General features: G+C 40.5%; 1 protein-coding gene across 2 annotated transcripts in view; it reads right to left on the reverse strand.

Moving 5' to 3' along the window:
- Window positions 1–15,028, reverse strand: part of cemip (cell migration inducing hyaluronidase 1) — a 197,236-nt gene that overhangs the window by 159,373 nt on the left and 22,835 nt on the right. The gene's annotated exons all lie outside the window — the stretch shown is intronic.

Consider the following 15,028-nt stretch of genomic DNA (forward strand, 5'->3'; position numbering starts at 1 on the left):
CTTAATAAAAAAAAAAAAAATCTGTGTCGTACATGCAATACAACTGTGCTGCTTTTATTTTGAAAGGCGTCGCACTTCCGTGAAGCGTGCGTGCATGTGAGCTGTGCGTAGGTGAACAGCGCGAAGTAATGCTGCCCTCAAAATGTGTGCTGATGCGAAGAAAAGAAAAGTTGACGAGTGCCGTGTTTTCAACAAGACATGGACTGCCAAGTATTTCTTTACAGAACTGAAAGGTAAAGCCGTGTGCCTGGTTTGTGGCACACAGTCGCTGTGTTTAAAGAATATAATTTGAGTCACCACTACACGACCAAGCACGAGGAAAAATACAGAAATCTGTCTAATAAAGAGCACGCAACAGAGGCTGATGCATTGCTAGCAAAACTGCAAGCCCAACAAAGACTTTTTATCAAACTTCACACCCACAGAGATGCAGCAGTCAGGAGACGTTTTGTCATTTCCCGCAAAATTGCCAGAAAAAGTAAGCCGTTTGCTGACGGAGAGTTTATTAAGGAGTGCTTATTGGACTCTGTTGCACTGATATGCCTGGAGAAAAAGAGCGCATTTGAGAACGTGTCACTCTCCCGACGTACCGTAACAAGGCGGGTTGAGGACACATTGATATGTTTCGAAAAATGTGTTGTAATTCACAGTTTGAGGAAAAGTTAAAGAAGTTAAGAATAAATTGTACTGATTAATGATTTTTTATTTGACCTATACACCACAATTTCACATAGCCTAATATAAATATAAACAGAATAATTGTAGTCTTCTAATTACCAGTACCAGCTATTTAAAATAAATAATTTAGTGCATATTACAATGGAATAAAGTTGAGCAGGTTTGAATTATCGTTGGTGTGGCCCTCTGACATAACTCAGGTTTTTCATGTGGCCCCTTGTAAAAATTAATTGCCCGCCCCTGCCTTATACAGTCCTCAGCGGTAGCAGTTTGCATTATTTTATTGCAATGTTTTTCCTTATTTAGATTTGTTTCAAGACTACAGTTAGACTTCACTTTGATGGTTAATGCAGTTATTGCAATTTTGTTGTTTTATCACAGTAGATTGGTTTATTTACATTTCAAAAACCAGAAGCCATTCATTTACAAATGTGATTGCACTTTAGTTTACATGTTTAAATGTTCAGGTATTAAGATGTGATACAGTTTTTGCATGATTTGAATGAGGCAAAATAACGTGCTTTTTCTCTCGAATACAGGACTGTCTCAGAATATTAGAATATTGTGATAAAGTTCTTTATTTTCTGTAATATAATTAAAAAAACAAAAATGTCATACATTCTGGATTCATTACAATCAACTGAAATATTGCAAGCCTTTTATTATTTTAATATTGCCGATTATGGCTTACAGTTTAAGAAAACTCAAAAATCCTATCTCAAAATATTAGAATATTTCCTCAGACCAAGTAAAAAAAAAAGATTTATGACAGCAAAACAAAATCAAACATTTGAAAATGTCCATTAATGCACTCAGTACTTGGTTGGGAATCCTTTTGCACGAATTACTGCATCATTTCGGCGTGGCATGGAGCCAATCAGCCTGTGGCATTGCTGAGGTGTTATGGACGCCCAGGATGCTTCAATAGCGGCCTTTAGCTCATTTGCATTGTTGGGTCTGGTGTCTTTCAGCTTCTTCTTCACAATACCCCACAAATTCTCTATGGGAGAATTGGCAGGCCAATCGAGGACAGTAATGTCATGATCAGTACACCATTTACTGGTGGTTTTGGCACTGTGGGCAGGTGCCAGATCATGCTGGAAAATGAAAATCATCATCTCCATAGAGCTCTTCAGCAGACGGAAGCATGTAGTGCTCTAAAATCTGCATTTACTCTGGACTTGATGAAACACAATGGACCAACACCAGCAGCTGACATGGCTCCCTAAACCATCGCTGACTGTGGGAACTTCACACTGGATTTCAATCAACCTGGATTTTGCTCCTCTCCAGCCTTTCTCCAGACTCTGGCGCCTTGACTTCCAAATGAAATACAAAATTTGCTTTTGTCTGAAAAGAGGACTTTGGACCACTCTGCAACTGTCCAGTGCTTCTTTTCCATAGCCCAAGTCAGACGCTTCTTCCGTTGTCGTGAGTTCAGAAGTGGCTTGACCATGGGAATACGGCTATTGTAGCCCATTTCGCGGACACGTCTGTGAACAGTGGCTTTTGATACCTGGAATCCAGCTTCAGTCCACTGTCTTTGAAGCTCCCCCAAATTCTGGAAGCGACTCTTCTTCACAATGCTGTTAAGGGTGCGGTCATCTCTCTTGGTTGTGCAACGTTTCCTGCCACATTTCCTCCTTCCAACAGACTTTTTGTGGATGTGCTTTGAAACTGCACTCTATGAACAACTTGCTCTTTGAGAAATTTCTTTTCGTGTCTTACCCTGATGGAGGGTGTCAATGATAGTCCTCTGGACAGCAGTCAGATCAGCAGTCTTCCCCATGCTTGTGATTTAGTTTACTGAACCAAGCTGAGTGTTTTTCAAGGCTCAGGAAACCCTTGCAGGTGTTTCGAGTTAATTAGACGATTCAAGTGATTAGTTGAATACCCCACTAGTATACTTTTTCATGATATTTGAATATTTTGAGATAGGATATTTGGGTTTTCTTAAGATGTATGCCATAATCCGCAATATTAAAATAATAAAAGGCTTGCAATATTTCAGTTGATTTGTAATGAATCCAGAATGTATGACATTTTTGTTTTTTTATTGCATTACAGAAAATAAAGCACTTTATCACAATATTCAAATTTTCTGAGACAGTCCTGTATATTGTTATAATCATTTGTTTCAGATGTAATTATTTTCTGTGTAAAAATTAAATTTGGTGTTCAAAAAGTCTTTTTTCAAACTTGAGTCTTGAAAAAAGGGGTTCGTCTTATAATCGGGGTCGTCTTATATTCGGGCCAATACGGTATATGTCTTTCTTTTATTATGCATTTTATGGCTGGTGCGACTTATTCTCCAGAGCGAAAATACGATACTCAGAGTGCACGTTCTTCACTCTTTATTCAAAGAGCACGTTTGGAAATTCATACTGATGCCCATGCACTACCTTCCTTGATTTCCAAATGCATCAGTGTTCTATCTTGTACTTCTAAATGCATCGGAGCACCGTGTCCTCAGTTGGAGCCACGAGTGCAAGCACTGGCGCTCCGTTTTTGGTGCACTCTGAATCTCCGAACTGCAGAATCGTGGAACGAATAGAATTTTCAAGCTGTCAAACTTGAACCAGTGCGTGTTCAGAGTGAATGTCCAAATGCCCCCTAAGTAAACAAACAGCCTTACATCTCCCAACAAAATGAAGAGGATTTATCCTTCTTGGAGTAAAAACAAAAGAAAAAAGGAGGAGGAGAAAAGAAAGCAAAACAGCAGTGTGATATGTTATTGTGTAGTTTTATGTCTCTCATCTTATCTTCAGTTTTGTTAATTTATGTGAAATAAGTGTAGGCAACATTTGGTAAATATTGATTTTTAGTTGCGTAAGTTGTATTAGCTTTAACTGCCACAGTAGGGTCAGGGTGATGTTAGCAAAGAGTAATTAATCTCATCTATGTATACTATCATCAAGTATATTATTCATTTATTTTTTATTGGATCACTAAGACTTATGCTTTAAAATAAAAAAATACAATAATTGACAAGTAATGTTGAGTGTTAAACAAGGCTTTGGACTAGTGATCTTTAAAAATACAAATATACCTGTCAGTGCACAAACAAGATTCTCAGTTCTTTCTCGGTTGTATCTTTGAGATGAACTCTTGGAAAACAAATCATCTGGCATGTGAGGTTAATTGCAGGTGCTCATTATTATCACGAACATCAAGCACACACACGTACTTCCCTTTTTAGTCATGGATACCAATGTTTGCTTGTCCAAACACATGCCTTAGCATGTATAGGTCAATGAGCAAGCAAGATCACCAACAAATGAATGTGAGCATGCTCTGTCTTTATTCACACTGGTTTCACAGCGGTGTGGGGGTTCTTGGGGTGATCTACTCTTTTCTCAGTGCACTGACATGCTTCATTATCTCTTTTGACAGCACCATGCCTACTGTAATTCTGCTTAAAATCTACTAATCACTCCTGAGGCTTTCTTGGCGTGTGTCAAAAAGACCCTGCAGCGGCTTCACATTAGACTTCTCGGCGAAGAAATTACCAGCAGTGTTTTCACCTGTCAACTTTGTGAGAAAGTGGATGAGGAGACATGACAGTGATTATTTCTATTCTGTCGCCATCTAGTCCACCATCCTCAAAATATTTTGACTCTGTTTGGAAGCCATCTTTTTCTGACAAGAAAAGGCAGGGGCTATTATGCATGAATCATCACATCTTAAAGTAAATATTTTTAGTAGATTGGAGTGGGGTAAAACAATGATGGTACTTGTAACAATTTTGGCCAAATATTAATTTACTTAATATGTTGAACTGGTTGTGGTGAGGCGGGATCGATTCCACATCTGACCCTTCCTGTGTGGATTTTGCATGTTCTCTCCGTGCCCGCGTGTTTTTTTTCGGGCACTCCGGTTTCCTCCCACATTCCCAAAACATGCTTGGTAGGCCGATTGAGCACTCCAGATTGCCCTTAGGTGTGAGTGCGAGTGTGAATGGTTGTTCGTCTCTGTGTGCCCTGCGATTGGCTGGCAACCGGTTCTGGGTGTCCCCAAAGTCTGCTGGGATAGGGTCCAGTACGCCCGCGACCCCCATTGGGACAAGTGGTATAGAAAATGGATGGATGGATATTGTAGTGATCTTACTGTTCTTAATCTATAAGAATGTACGAGTACAGCTCTTTCACTTATTGATCCAAAATTTTCACAGTTTGGTAGAGTTAAGCAATAAACAATTATTCAAAATACCGTAATTTTCGGACTATAAGTCGCGTTTTTTTTCATAGTTTGGGTGGGAGGGCGACTTATACTCAGGAGCGACTTATATATGTTTTTTTTTCACACATTTTTACTTGATTATTAACACATCACTTACTTACAAGTATAGGTGACCACTTCACATGTTATTTTTAGTATAGTTGATCACTTCACATGCTTTTATATCTTTATCTTGAACATATTCAAAACATAAAAAATAGAGAAAAAATCAAATAAAGCAATTAACACTTTAAAGCGCCATATCCAAGTCCACTGTCTGCTGTATGCACACTTGCTCCATTTTTGCTCCTCTTATATTTATTATGTTATTTGTTTATTTATTATTTATTCATCACTCTTATTTATTCATTGTTTGTGCCTTCTTGGTTTTTTTTGTGTTGTTTACTTGAATGCATATTGTGTACTATGTCTTGTCACCATGGGATAGTGGAAACGTAATTTCGATCTCTTTGTGTGTCTTGGCATATGAAGAAATCGACACTAAAGCAGACTTTGACTGAAACAACCAAATAAACAAAACAAAAAAACTACATCTGAAAAAAAATATATTTTCAGACGAAACTGGATGAGGGCGCTCTAAATGGGAAGGGCTTAAGAAAAATGGCACCAAAAAGAAACTCATATTTTGCAGGTAACAAACTTCAACTTGTAAAATATGCAGCCGAAAACAGTAATCGAGCAGCAGAAAGAAAGTTTGGAGAACCGTGATGTACCAAAGCATTACTGTAATTTGAATTTCAAGTGACGTCAGTGGCACGGCACGGCGCGGCGGTTGTTTACATAAAGGACAAACGTACCCACGTACGTACTACCGGCATCATTAGCAGCTTTGTTTCTAAATGACATGGAGGACGCAGAGATTGAAGGAATTAAGGATTTGGAGTGACAAAGAAGGTTTGAAAAACTATTATGGCTTTTACGGACGCCCGGTCCTACTCTACTGAGCTCTCGTTCACCGCCGTGGATCGAAGTCGGGGGCCGGCGCGCGGTCGGGTGGCTGTCCGCGGACGGTGCATGGGGCTCGGACATGGTTTTTACGCACGCCCGGTCCTATTGTATGGAGCTCTCTTCCACATCGGTGGCTGGAAGTCCACACCGCCACACGCTCGGAAGTTTGTTTTGGTAAATAAAGAGCCGTTTACCAAACCCACGTCTTCCCTTGTACTTTGTTAACGCTACAATATATGTAGTTATATAGTAGATCTGTGGAATAACGACGAGGCTGACGTCAGGACGCGCGCACGGCGCTGTTGACAAAGGACGAGGAATTTGATCGATGGATTTAATGATTTAAAGTGCACAGATGGTTTGATAATATTGCTTATATAATAGCTATTTGAAATATAATGTATATATCGTTATAAGGTCCTGTGGAATATTTTGAGTTGCAAGCGCCGTCAGCCGCGTGCACACATTGATGACAAAGAACGATCGATGGATTTAATGAATTGGAGTGACACCAATGGTTTTATAAACGTGTTATTTATGTAATAGTTCTCTTTAATAACTCTATATGTTACGTCAGGCCCATTCTCAGCTCTTTGTTTGTGTTTGTCACGTTAGCATACCTATCGTTTAGCCTGTTATTGCTATCGTATCGAACGATCGATGGATTTAATGAATTGGAGTGACAGATGGTTTTATAAACATGTTATTTATGTAATAGTTGTCTTTAATAACTCTATATGTTACGTCAGGCCCGTTCTCAGCTCTTTGTTTGTGTTTGTCACGTTAGCATACCTATCGTTTAGCCTGTTGTTGCTATCGTTTAGCCTGTTGTTGCTCGTTCATGACTGTTCTTGGTGTGGGATTTTGTCGAATAAATTGCCCCCCAAAATGCCACTTATACTCGGAGCGACTCAAATATGTTTTTTTTCACTTTTTGGGGTATTTTATGGCTGGTGCGACTTATACTCCGGAGCGACTTATAGTCCGAAAATGACGGTACTGTCTTTAAGTACCTACATTCATTGCATATTTTTCTGTCACGGAGCAAGCACAAGTGTCTGTTGTAATGCTGGGAATCATTTCTTTGCATAAAGTGTTCCATGGAAAGTTATGTTGCACATTGTATTTTGGTCATTGCCCTCTGGATTTAGGAGCACGCTATGGACAGAAGTGGAGCAGCTCCTCGAGACAAACAAACAACTGCTTTTTGACAATATTAAAGCTCATTAAGAAATTCATAAATGTATCAAAATATTCATTCAGAATTCTGCTCATGCTACAGTGCAGACAGTGGAGTGGTAATTCTTCATGTTTAGAATGCAGGGCATCACAGGCCTGACCAGAGGATTTACATATTTTCTTTAAGAGTTGATGGTTTTCTCGAGTAAACTGTGGGGATTTGGTTTTCTGCCCTCATTCCTCATGTCAACTCTCTGCTAGGACTTCTCATTCTATGTGTGTTTGCACGAGTGGAAACTACAACCTACACTGGAAAATTAGGGCGTTGTAGCTGTCAAAATATTAGCTTTCAATGCTACGCGGATGACACCCAATTATATATGCCGTTATCGATGACAAATCCGCAGGACTGTTGTAATCTCGAGGCGTGCCTTGCGGAGATCAAGCAATGGATGTCTCTCAACTTCCTTCGTCTTAACCCAGATAAAACTGAGATGTTGATAATTGGTCCTACTCGTTATCAACACTTATTTAAGGAAACCACTATAACTATAGATAATCGTACTATCACTCAGAGTGAGACGGTAACTAATCTCGGGGTAATATTTGACCAAACGCTCTCCTTTCAAAAACACATTAAGAATATAACCAGGATTGCGTTTTTTCACCTTCGTAATATTGCTAAGTTTCGTCCTATCCTCTCGACCGGGGATGCGGAAACTATTATACATGCGTTCGTCACGTCGCGCCTGGACTACTGTAATGTATTATTATCTGGTCTTCCTAAGTCCAGTATCAAAAGTCTACAGTTAGTGCAAAATGTCGCTGCGAGGCTGCTCTCATGGTCAAGAAAATTTGATCACATTACCCCAATATTAGCCAAATTACATTGGCTCCCAGTCCATTTAAGATGTGACTTCAAGGTTCTTCTACTAACCTATAAATCACTGCATGGCTTAGCGCCTTCATATCTCATCGACCTAGTCGTTCCTTATGTTCCGTCTCGTAACCTTCGTTCGCAAAACGCCAGTCTTTTAGTTACACCGAGGGCCAAGAAAATGTCTGCAGGGTCTAGAGCATTCTCTATTCGGGCTCCAGGGCTTTGGAATGCCCTACCAATGGATATTAGAACTACTACCTCAGTAGAAACATTTAAGACACGTTTAAAGACACATTTCTATGAGATGGCCTTTAACTAACTTGTAGTGGCCGATTTGGCCGGAGTTTGTTTTGTTCTCTCTGCCCACCCCCTCAAAAGCTGATGGCGGCTAGCTGGATTCTCGGGGACCAATTCAAGATGAAGAAACTGCAGCTCAACCCCCTTGAAGACACTGCCAGGACAGTCGCGGGCACCTCCGACATCCATTTTTTCATTGATTTTCATATTATGTATTACTTGTGCCCTCTCTGCATCCATTACAACCTGGTGATCCTGAAAGGGGGATCCTTCCATCTGTGGTCCCTTCTCAAGGTTTCTCATTTTCCCCTGGCAGGGTTTTTTTGAGTTTTTCCTTGCCCTTTTGGGAGCTTAAGATCAGGGGATGCTTTGAGAATAATTGTCAATTTTGGCTATGTGAAGCTCTTTGAGACCGTTTGTGAGTTAGGGCTATACAAATAAACTTGACTTGACTTGACTTGAAAAGTCATGTTCTTTATATTGCTTTCATGAGAAAGTTTCAAAGTGAGAAGTGAGTAGGAAGGGACTTTAGAAAAAGTATTTCCTTCCTCGCTTACGGGGTTACTTGCAATTAGTTTATGGAAGAGACCACTGTGAACACATTTATATTACTTACGCAAACAAATGTATTAACATAGGACCATATAACAATACAACAATAGTAAATGTAGTCTTTTTTTTCATTTAATATAGACATTCTTATGTGCAATGTTTACATGCTATTGATTACATTAATCATATTTGTTACCAGAACACATATTTTTAATAAATTCAATAGCCATATAATTATGGTTGGTGCTTCATGCTGCAAGTTTAGCCATTAAAAAACTGGCTTAGTTAGATTATATTCCACTTTCAAAGATAAATAAAAGCAAGGCAACGTTTGATCAAATATTTGTTTACCAGAAAAAAAAAGAAAAACACCATCAGCAATTTAGTTTACGTGTACAAGTCACAATTTTAGACGCAAACTATAGTTGAGAGCATTATTACATTGGTGCAAGAACACCCATCTTATTCTTTATTATGCTCAAGGATTTAACAGAGAAAAACTAGGTCATGAACTGCCAAAATAAAATCTGTATTTTAAGACTGCTGTGTTAAGTACTATCATTACAGTTCCCAAGGTAACTGCATTTTGGGACTGAATGTGCCTGTTGCTCTGATGTTTGCGGTCATGAAGTGTTTTGAACGTCTAGCATTGGACGACCTGAAATCAAGTAAAATCAGTTTTATCTATGCAGCCCTTAATCACAGAAATGTCTCAAAGGGCTTCACATACCCAATGTTGACAAACATTAATGACATCCCCTGAGCTTTACCCACAGGAGGGCAAGAAAAAAGGAAAACAAAAAAAATCTGGGGAAGAAAATGAGATACCTTGAGAAAGGGGCCACAAATGGGGTAATACCCCTTCCAGGATGACTAAGCTGCAATGGCTGCCGAGTGGGCAACATTTAATACAAAATTAATATGAGCCACTGCGATTGGCTGGCAACTAGTTTGGGGTGTCCCCTGCCTAACGCCCGAAGTCGACTGGGATAGGCTCCAGCGCACCCGTGACCCTCGTGAGGATAAGCAGTTCTGATCATGGATGGAAGGATTGATATGAAGGATATACTCCTTGAAGTTTGTCAATCTAGTCCAGAGATGAAGCAGACAATGTGAATGTAAACTTCATCTGAAAAACCTCGATGGTTCAGCTCAGGATTATTCTGGTTATCTGCCAGTGCAGAGGATCATCCTGAAGCTGAGCGGACATTCTCTCCGGGACAAAACTCTTTCATTTTTTTGCCATGCGTTATGGTGCAAGAGGCTAAGAGGTTTCATAACGAGAAATAATAATAAACATTTGAATCTCAATGATTATTCACATCCACTTAACAGGGACAGTGGCACCCACTTCCGTGTTAACATTCAGATTTGGTTGAACTTGATATTTTTTCCTTGTCCTTTATTTAATAAACAAATACTTATATACATAAGCAGGAAGAAATAACAAAAAACACAATGTATTGGCATGCACACGCAAGACAAAGGAACCTGTCTTTGGCAGTTTTTCATGTTAGTGTGCCAAAAAGGTCCTTAGTTGGCACTTGACCAGCATCAGGACGATTACACTGGCGGACAAAAAAACACTTCCATCTGTCCTCAATCCGCCCTTTTTCTAACTGTGTCAATCCTCCTCCTTTGTCTGCAAAATGGGCGTATGTCCAGGACAGACGGACAGACCGCTCTGTCCCTGGGATGGAATGCGTACCTCTGTTGCAGGACATGCGGGATCTTGTGGAGGCCAGGTCTTGTGGCGGCCAAAGGACGTGCAGCACCAGAGCAGCTGGTGGGTGCCGGACATGTGCAGAGCAAGAACGGATATTGACAGGAGGATGCATTTCAACAGGGGACGGGAGGGGATTGCTTAGCTGTTTCCAGGTGGGAATGAGACAAAATCTGCCCACCTGTGCAACCAGGATATCTATACTAAATGTTAGGTACTGCAGAGCATCCTTTAATGTGCTTTAATGTTTTCCGGTGAAGCAATTCACCTCAGTATAGAATAGCAAATAGGGGTCCATTAGTGGTATAGTTGTTCTGTCAGGCTCAGTGGTTTGCATGCTAGTGTGAACACCCAAATCCAGACTAGCAAAAAAAGACCAAAAAGAATATTGGCAACAAGGCATATAAAAAATAGAAAAATTATCAGAATCATTATTTAACATGGATCGGACATTGAGGTAGTGGAGAACGACAAATTCCTGGGTGTTTGCCTTAACAACAAACTGGACTGGACTGATCACACCCACGCCCTGTACTAAAAGGGCCAAAGTCGCCTCCACCTGCTGAGGAGACTGAGGTCCTTTGGTGTGTGCAGGGCTCTCTTCCGGAGCTTCTATGACTCTGTGGTGGCCTCAGCCATCCTCTACACTGTGGTCTGCTGGGGTGGGGGCAGTACTGACCGGGACAGGGGGAGACTGAATAAGATGGTCAGAACAGCGAGCTCTGTCCTGGGCTGTCCCCTGGACTCCATTGAGGTTGTGGGTGAGAGGAGGATGTTGATTAAGCTTAGATCCATCATGGACAACACCTCTCACTCCCTCCATGAGATTGTGCGGTCCCTGAGCAGCTCCTTTAGTGGCAGACTTTTGCACCCTCGGTGTAGGAAGGAACGGTTCCACAGGTCCTTCATTCCCTTTGCTGTCAGACTTTACAACATGCATGCCACCTGATAAAATGAATGTGTTAGCAGCACTTGTGTTTGTCCTTCTCTGTTATTTACCCTTTTTTGTGATTCTGGCACTTGTTTTATTCTTGCACTCGTATTATTCTTGCACTCATATGCGTTGCTGTGACAAGTGAATTTCCCCGCTGTGGGATGAATAAAGTTCTATCATCATCATCATCATCATCATCATGCAAAAGTCCCCAAATACCAATGGAGCCTATTTGTAGCACAGGAGGCCAAAATCACTATAACTGACAACATGACTTGACAAGAACAATGACCAGACAAGGATGGAAAAAAAACAGGTAACAAAATAAAAACAAACTGAGGAGATAGCAAGGAGCAACTGGACAAGACCCAAGTGGTCACAGGGAGCCAGTTGGTTTACCCATGGGACTGAGCTGATGAGAACAGGTGGATACAAAACAAGAACAACATGAAAAAAAGCCAAGCATACTCAAAACAATGCAAAATTCCAGAAATTCAGATCATGAGACTTTGAGGGTTCAATAGACACTTGTGAAAAACCTTTGTAACTCGATGGTTGTATCTACAAATCAATCAGCTGGGCAAGCGCCATGTCTGCTCGGCACAAAAAGAGGCTGAACAAACAGAAAAAGAGCCAGCTCTCTCCAATGCTCTACGTTGGTCAACCCTGCCGAGCCCTTCGAGGACTCTAACAGCACCACACAGCTCCTACACTGTGTGAAGGAGCGATTCCGCCATTCCTTCCTGATTGCACTTGACAGAGATTATTACGAAGACATTGGATGATTTGTGCTTTTTTTATTTTGTGCAATGTGTTTTCTTTAGACACTGTTTTCATTCCTGAAAAGTCGAATCCCAATATTTATAGCCTCTTATTTATTTATGGCCTGTGCTTGGCGCGCATACCAATGCTTACATTTTATGTGTTCTCTTTGCATGCCGTTTTGTATTTTTTGTATCAACTATTGTTGCTGAAACAAATTTCCTTAATGCGGGACGTTATCTTAATAAAGTATCTTATTTTTATCACAGTCTCATTTAGTGTTGCTACATAAAATTGAAAACACAGACCGCAGCAACTCAACAACTATGTACCTAAGTAGTATCAGATAAAACTTCTTCTAATACTACCCTGGCACAACACCTTTTCCAACTCCTTTTATCTGGTAGGAGGCTATAAATTACTATGCCAAAATCACGACCAGACATTTGAACAGCTTTCCCTGCCATGCTGTCAGCTTTTGTAACGTTTGAGTCATAAATTTACTGTAACATTCTTCTCTCACACTTCGTCAATTTAGAGCACAGGTGTCAAAACCAAGGCCCGACAGCCAGATTTAGCTAGAATTGTCCATCCATCCATCCATTTTCTGAACCGCTTAGTCCCCACGGGGGTCGCGGGCGTGCTGGAGCCTATCCCAGCCATCAACGCGCAGTAGGCGGGGGACACCCTGAACCGGTTGCCAGCTAATCGCAGGGCACACAGAGACAAACAACCATCCGCACTCGCACTCACACCTAGGGACAATTTGGAGGGCTCAATCGGCCTACCAAGCATGTTTTGGGGATGTGAGAGGAAACCGGAGTGCCCGGAGGAAACCCACGCGGGCCCGGGGAGAACATGCAAACTCCACACAGGGAGGGCCGGAATCGAACCTCCTAACTGTGAGGCGGACGTGCTACCCAGTGCACCACCGAGCCGCATGCTAGAATTGTTATTTGTAATAAAACAAGATTTTGCAAGAATTTGTTACCATTTTTACAATATCTTCATCATTGAACAAACTATTTATTTTCTAATTTCAGCACTAGTAATCCGAGCGGCACAAATGGAACACTGGCTAGCACGCCCGCCCCACAGTTCAGAGTTGCACGGTTCGATTCCGGCTTCGGCCTTCCTATATGGAGTTTGCATGTTCTCCTCGTAACCTGTGTGGAATTCCTCTGGGTACTCCGGTTTCCTCCTACATTCCAAAGACATGCATGGAAGGCCAATTGAACACTATTCAAATAACTATAACTTAAACACGTTTATCAAACCATCTGTCTCACTCCAAATCATTAAATCCATCGATCGAATTCGTCCTCCTTTCTGTAAACAACGCCACGTGTGCAGCGCGCCGCTGACGTCGGACTCGTCGTCAGTTGTAGTTCAAAATATATTCCACAGGCCCATATAACGATAAATAACTATCATATAAACAACAATATTATCAAACCATCTGTGTCATTCCAAATCATTAAATCTATCAATCGAATTCCTCGTCCTTCATGTAAACAACGCTGCGTGTGTGCCGCGTCACTGACGTCGGACTCGTCGTCAAATGCAGTTTAAATTATTCCACAGGCCCATATAATTATAAACAACAATTTTATCAAACGATCTCTGTAACTCCACGTCATTAAATCCATCGATTGAATCCTTCGTCCTTTATGTAAACGCCGCGTGTGCGCCGTGTCGCTGACGTCGGACTAGTCGTCAGTTGCAGTTCAAATTACAGTAATCCTTTGCTACATCGCGGAATGTTTATCACGGTTTCACTACACTGCGATTTGTTTTCCAAATAAAAAAAAAATAAGATGCAAAATAAAATTTTTAAATTGAGGAATTATGGCACAAATGTTGCCCACTCGTCAGCAGAAGGCGGGGGTGCCCACACAATTGCAGGGCATACACTTGTACCTTTTTATGAAAAAAATGTTATATTAATAAGAGTTCTAAAAACACATTTAAGAGTGTTATAACTTGTTAAAGAAATATCATTATAATAATAAAACAGTTCTAAAAACATATTTACAGTATGTACACTTGTACCTCGTTATTAAAATTGTTATAATAATAAAAGCTGTTCTAAAAAGATATTTACAGTATGTGTTAAGAATTCTCCATGTTATTTATGTTATTCAGCCGTGCTTTGATTTGAGGTAGGGTGCTTTATTTTGAAGGCCGTTTTCAGATGATACCATTTCAAATCATTAAATCTCCTGACTCTGGAAGTCAATGAATGGAACTCATTGTCAGTGAGGCTCCAATTATTCCACAGCCATAGTGCGCCTTCATGCGGTTTGAAGTGAAAATAACATGTGAAGTGATCAACTATACTCGTAAGTAACTAGTGTGTTCATGATAAAGTAAAAATCTGTGAATAATTTCTGAGTATAAGTCGGCCCCCCACCCAAACTATGGGAAAAGACGCGACTTATAGTCCGAAAAATACAGTAATAATATGATGATACAATTAAACTGTGGTTTCACCATCACTTTGAAGTAAGCCGTAATTGCAGAGGCCAGTGACAAAAATGAGTTTGACAATTTGTACCAGTATCATTGATACTGACTTAGTTTTGCACACTTTCTGCTGATGATGAGAATTTTACTCAACTGAATTATTATTTCTTTAAGATGTTCCATCTCTACATCTGTGTTTACTTATATAGCCTGTGTGTATCAACACTTCAATGCAGTCCAATTGTCTAAGCTCGCCAGCTAGCTTGATAATCGGGTGCGAGGGGGAAAAACACTGTAAAGCGCAATCATGTCCGTTCATTCTCAGTGAATTATATTGGTTTTGTCTGCCTTTGTGCTGCCACTTAAAATT

This window comes from Syngnathus floridae, chromosome 3 (genome assembly GCF_059516105.1).
Source record: "Syngnathus floridae isolate MCC-2025c chromosome 3, RoL_Sflo_1.0, whole genome shotgun sequence".
Taxonomy (NCBI): domain Eukaryota; kingdom Metazoa; phylum Chordata; class Actinopteri; order Syngnathiformes; family Syngnathidae; genus Syngnathus; species Syngnathus floridae.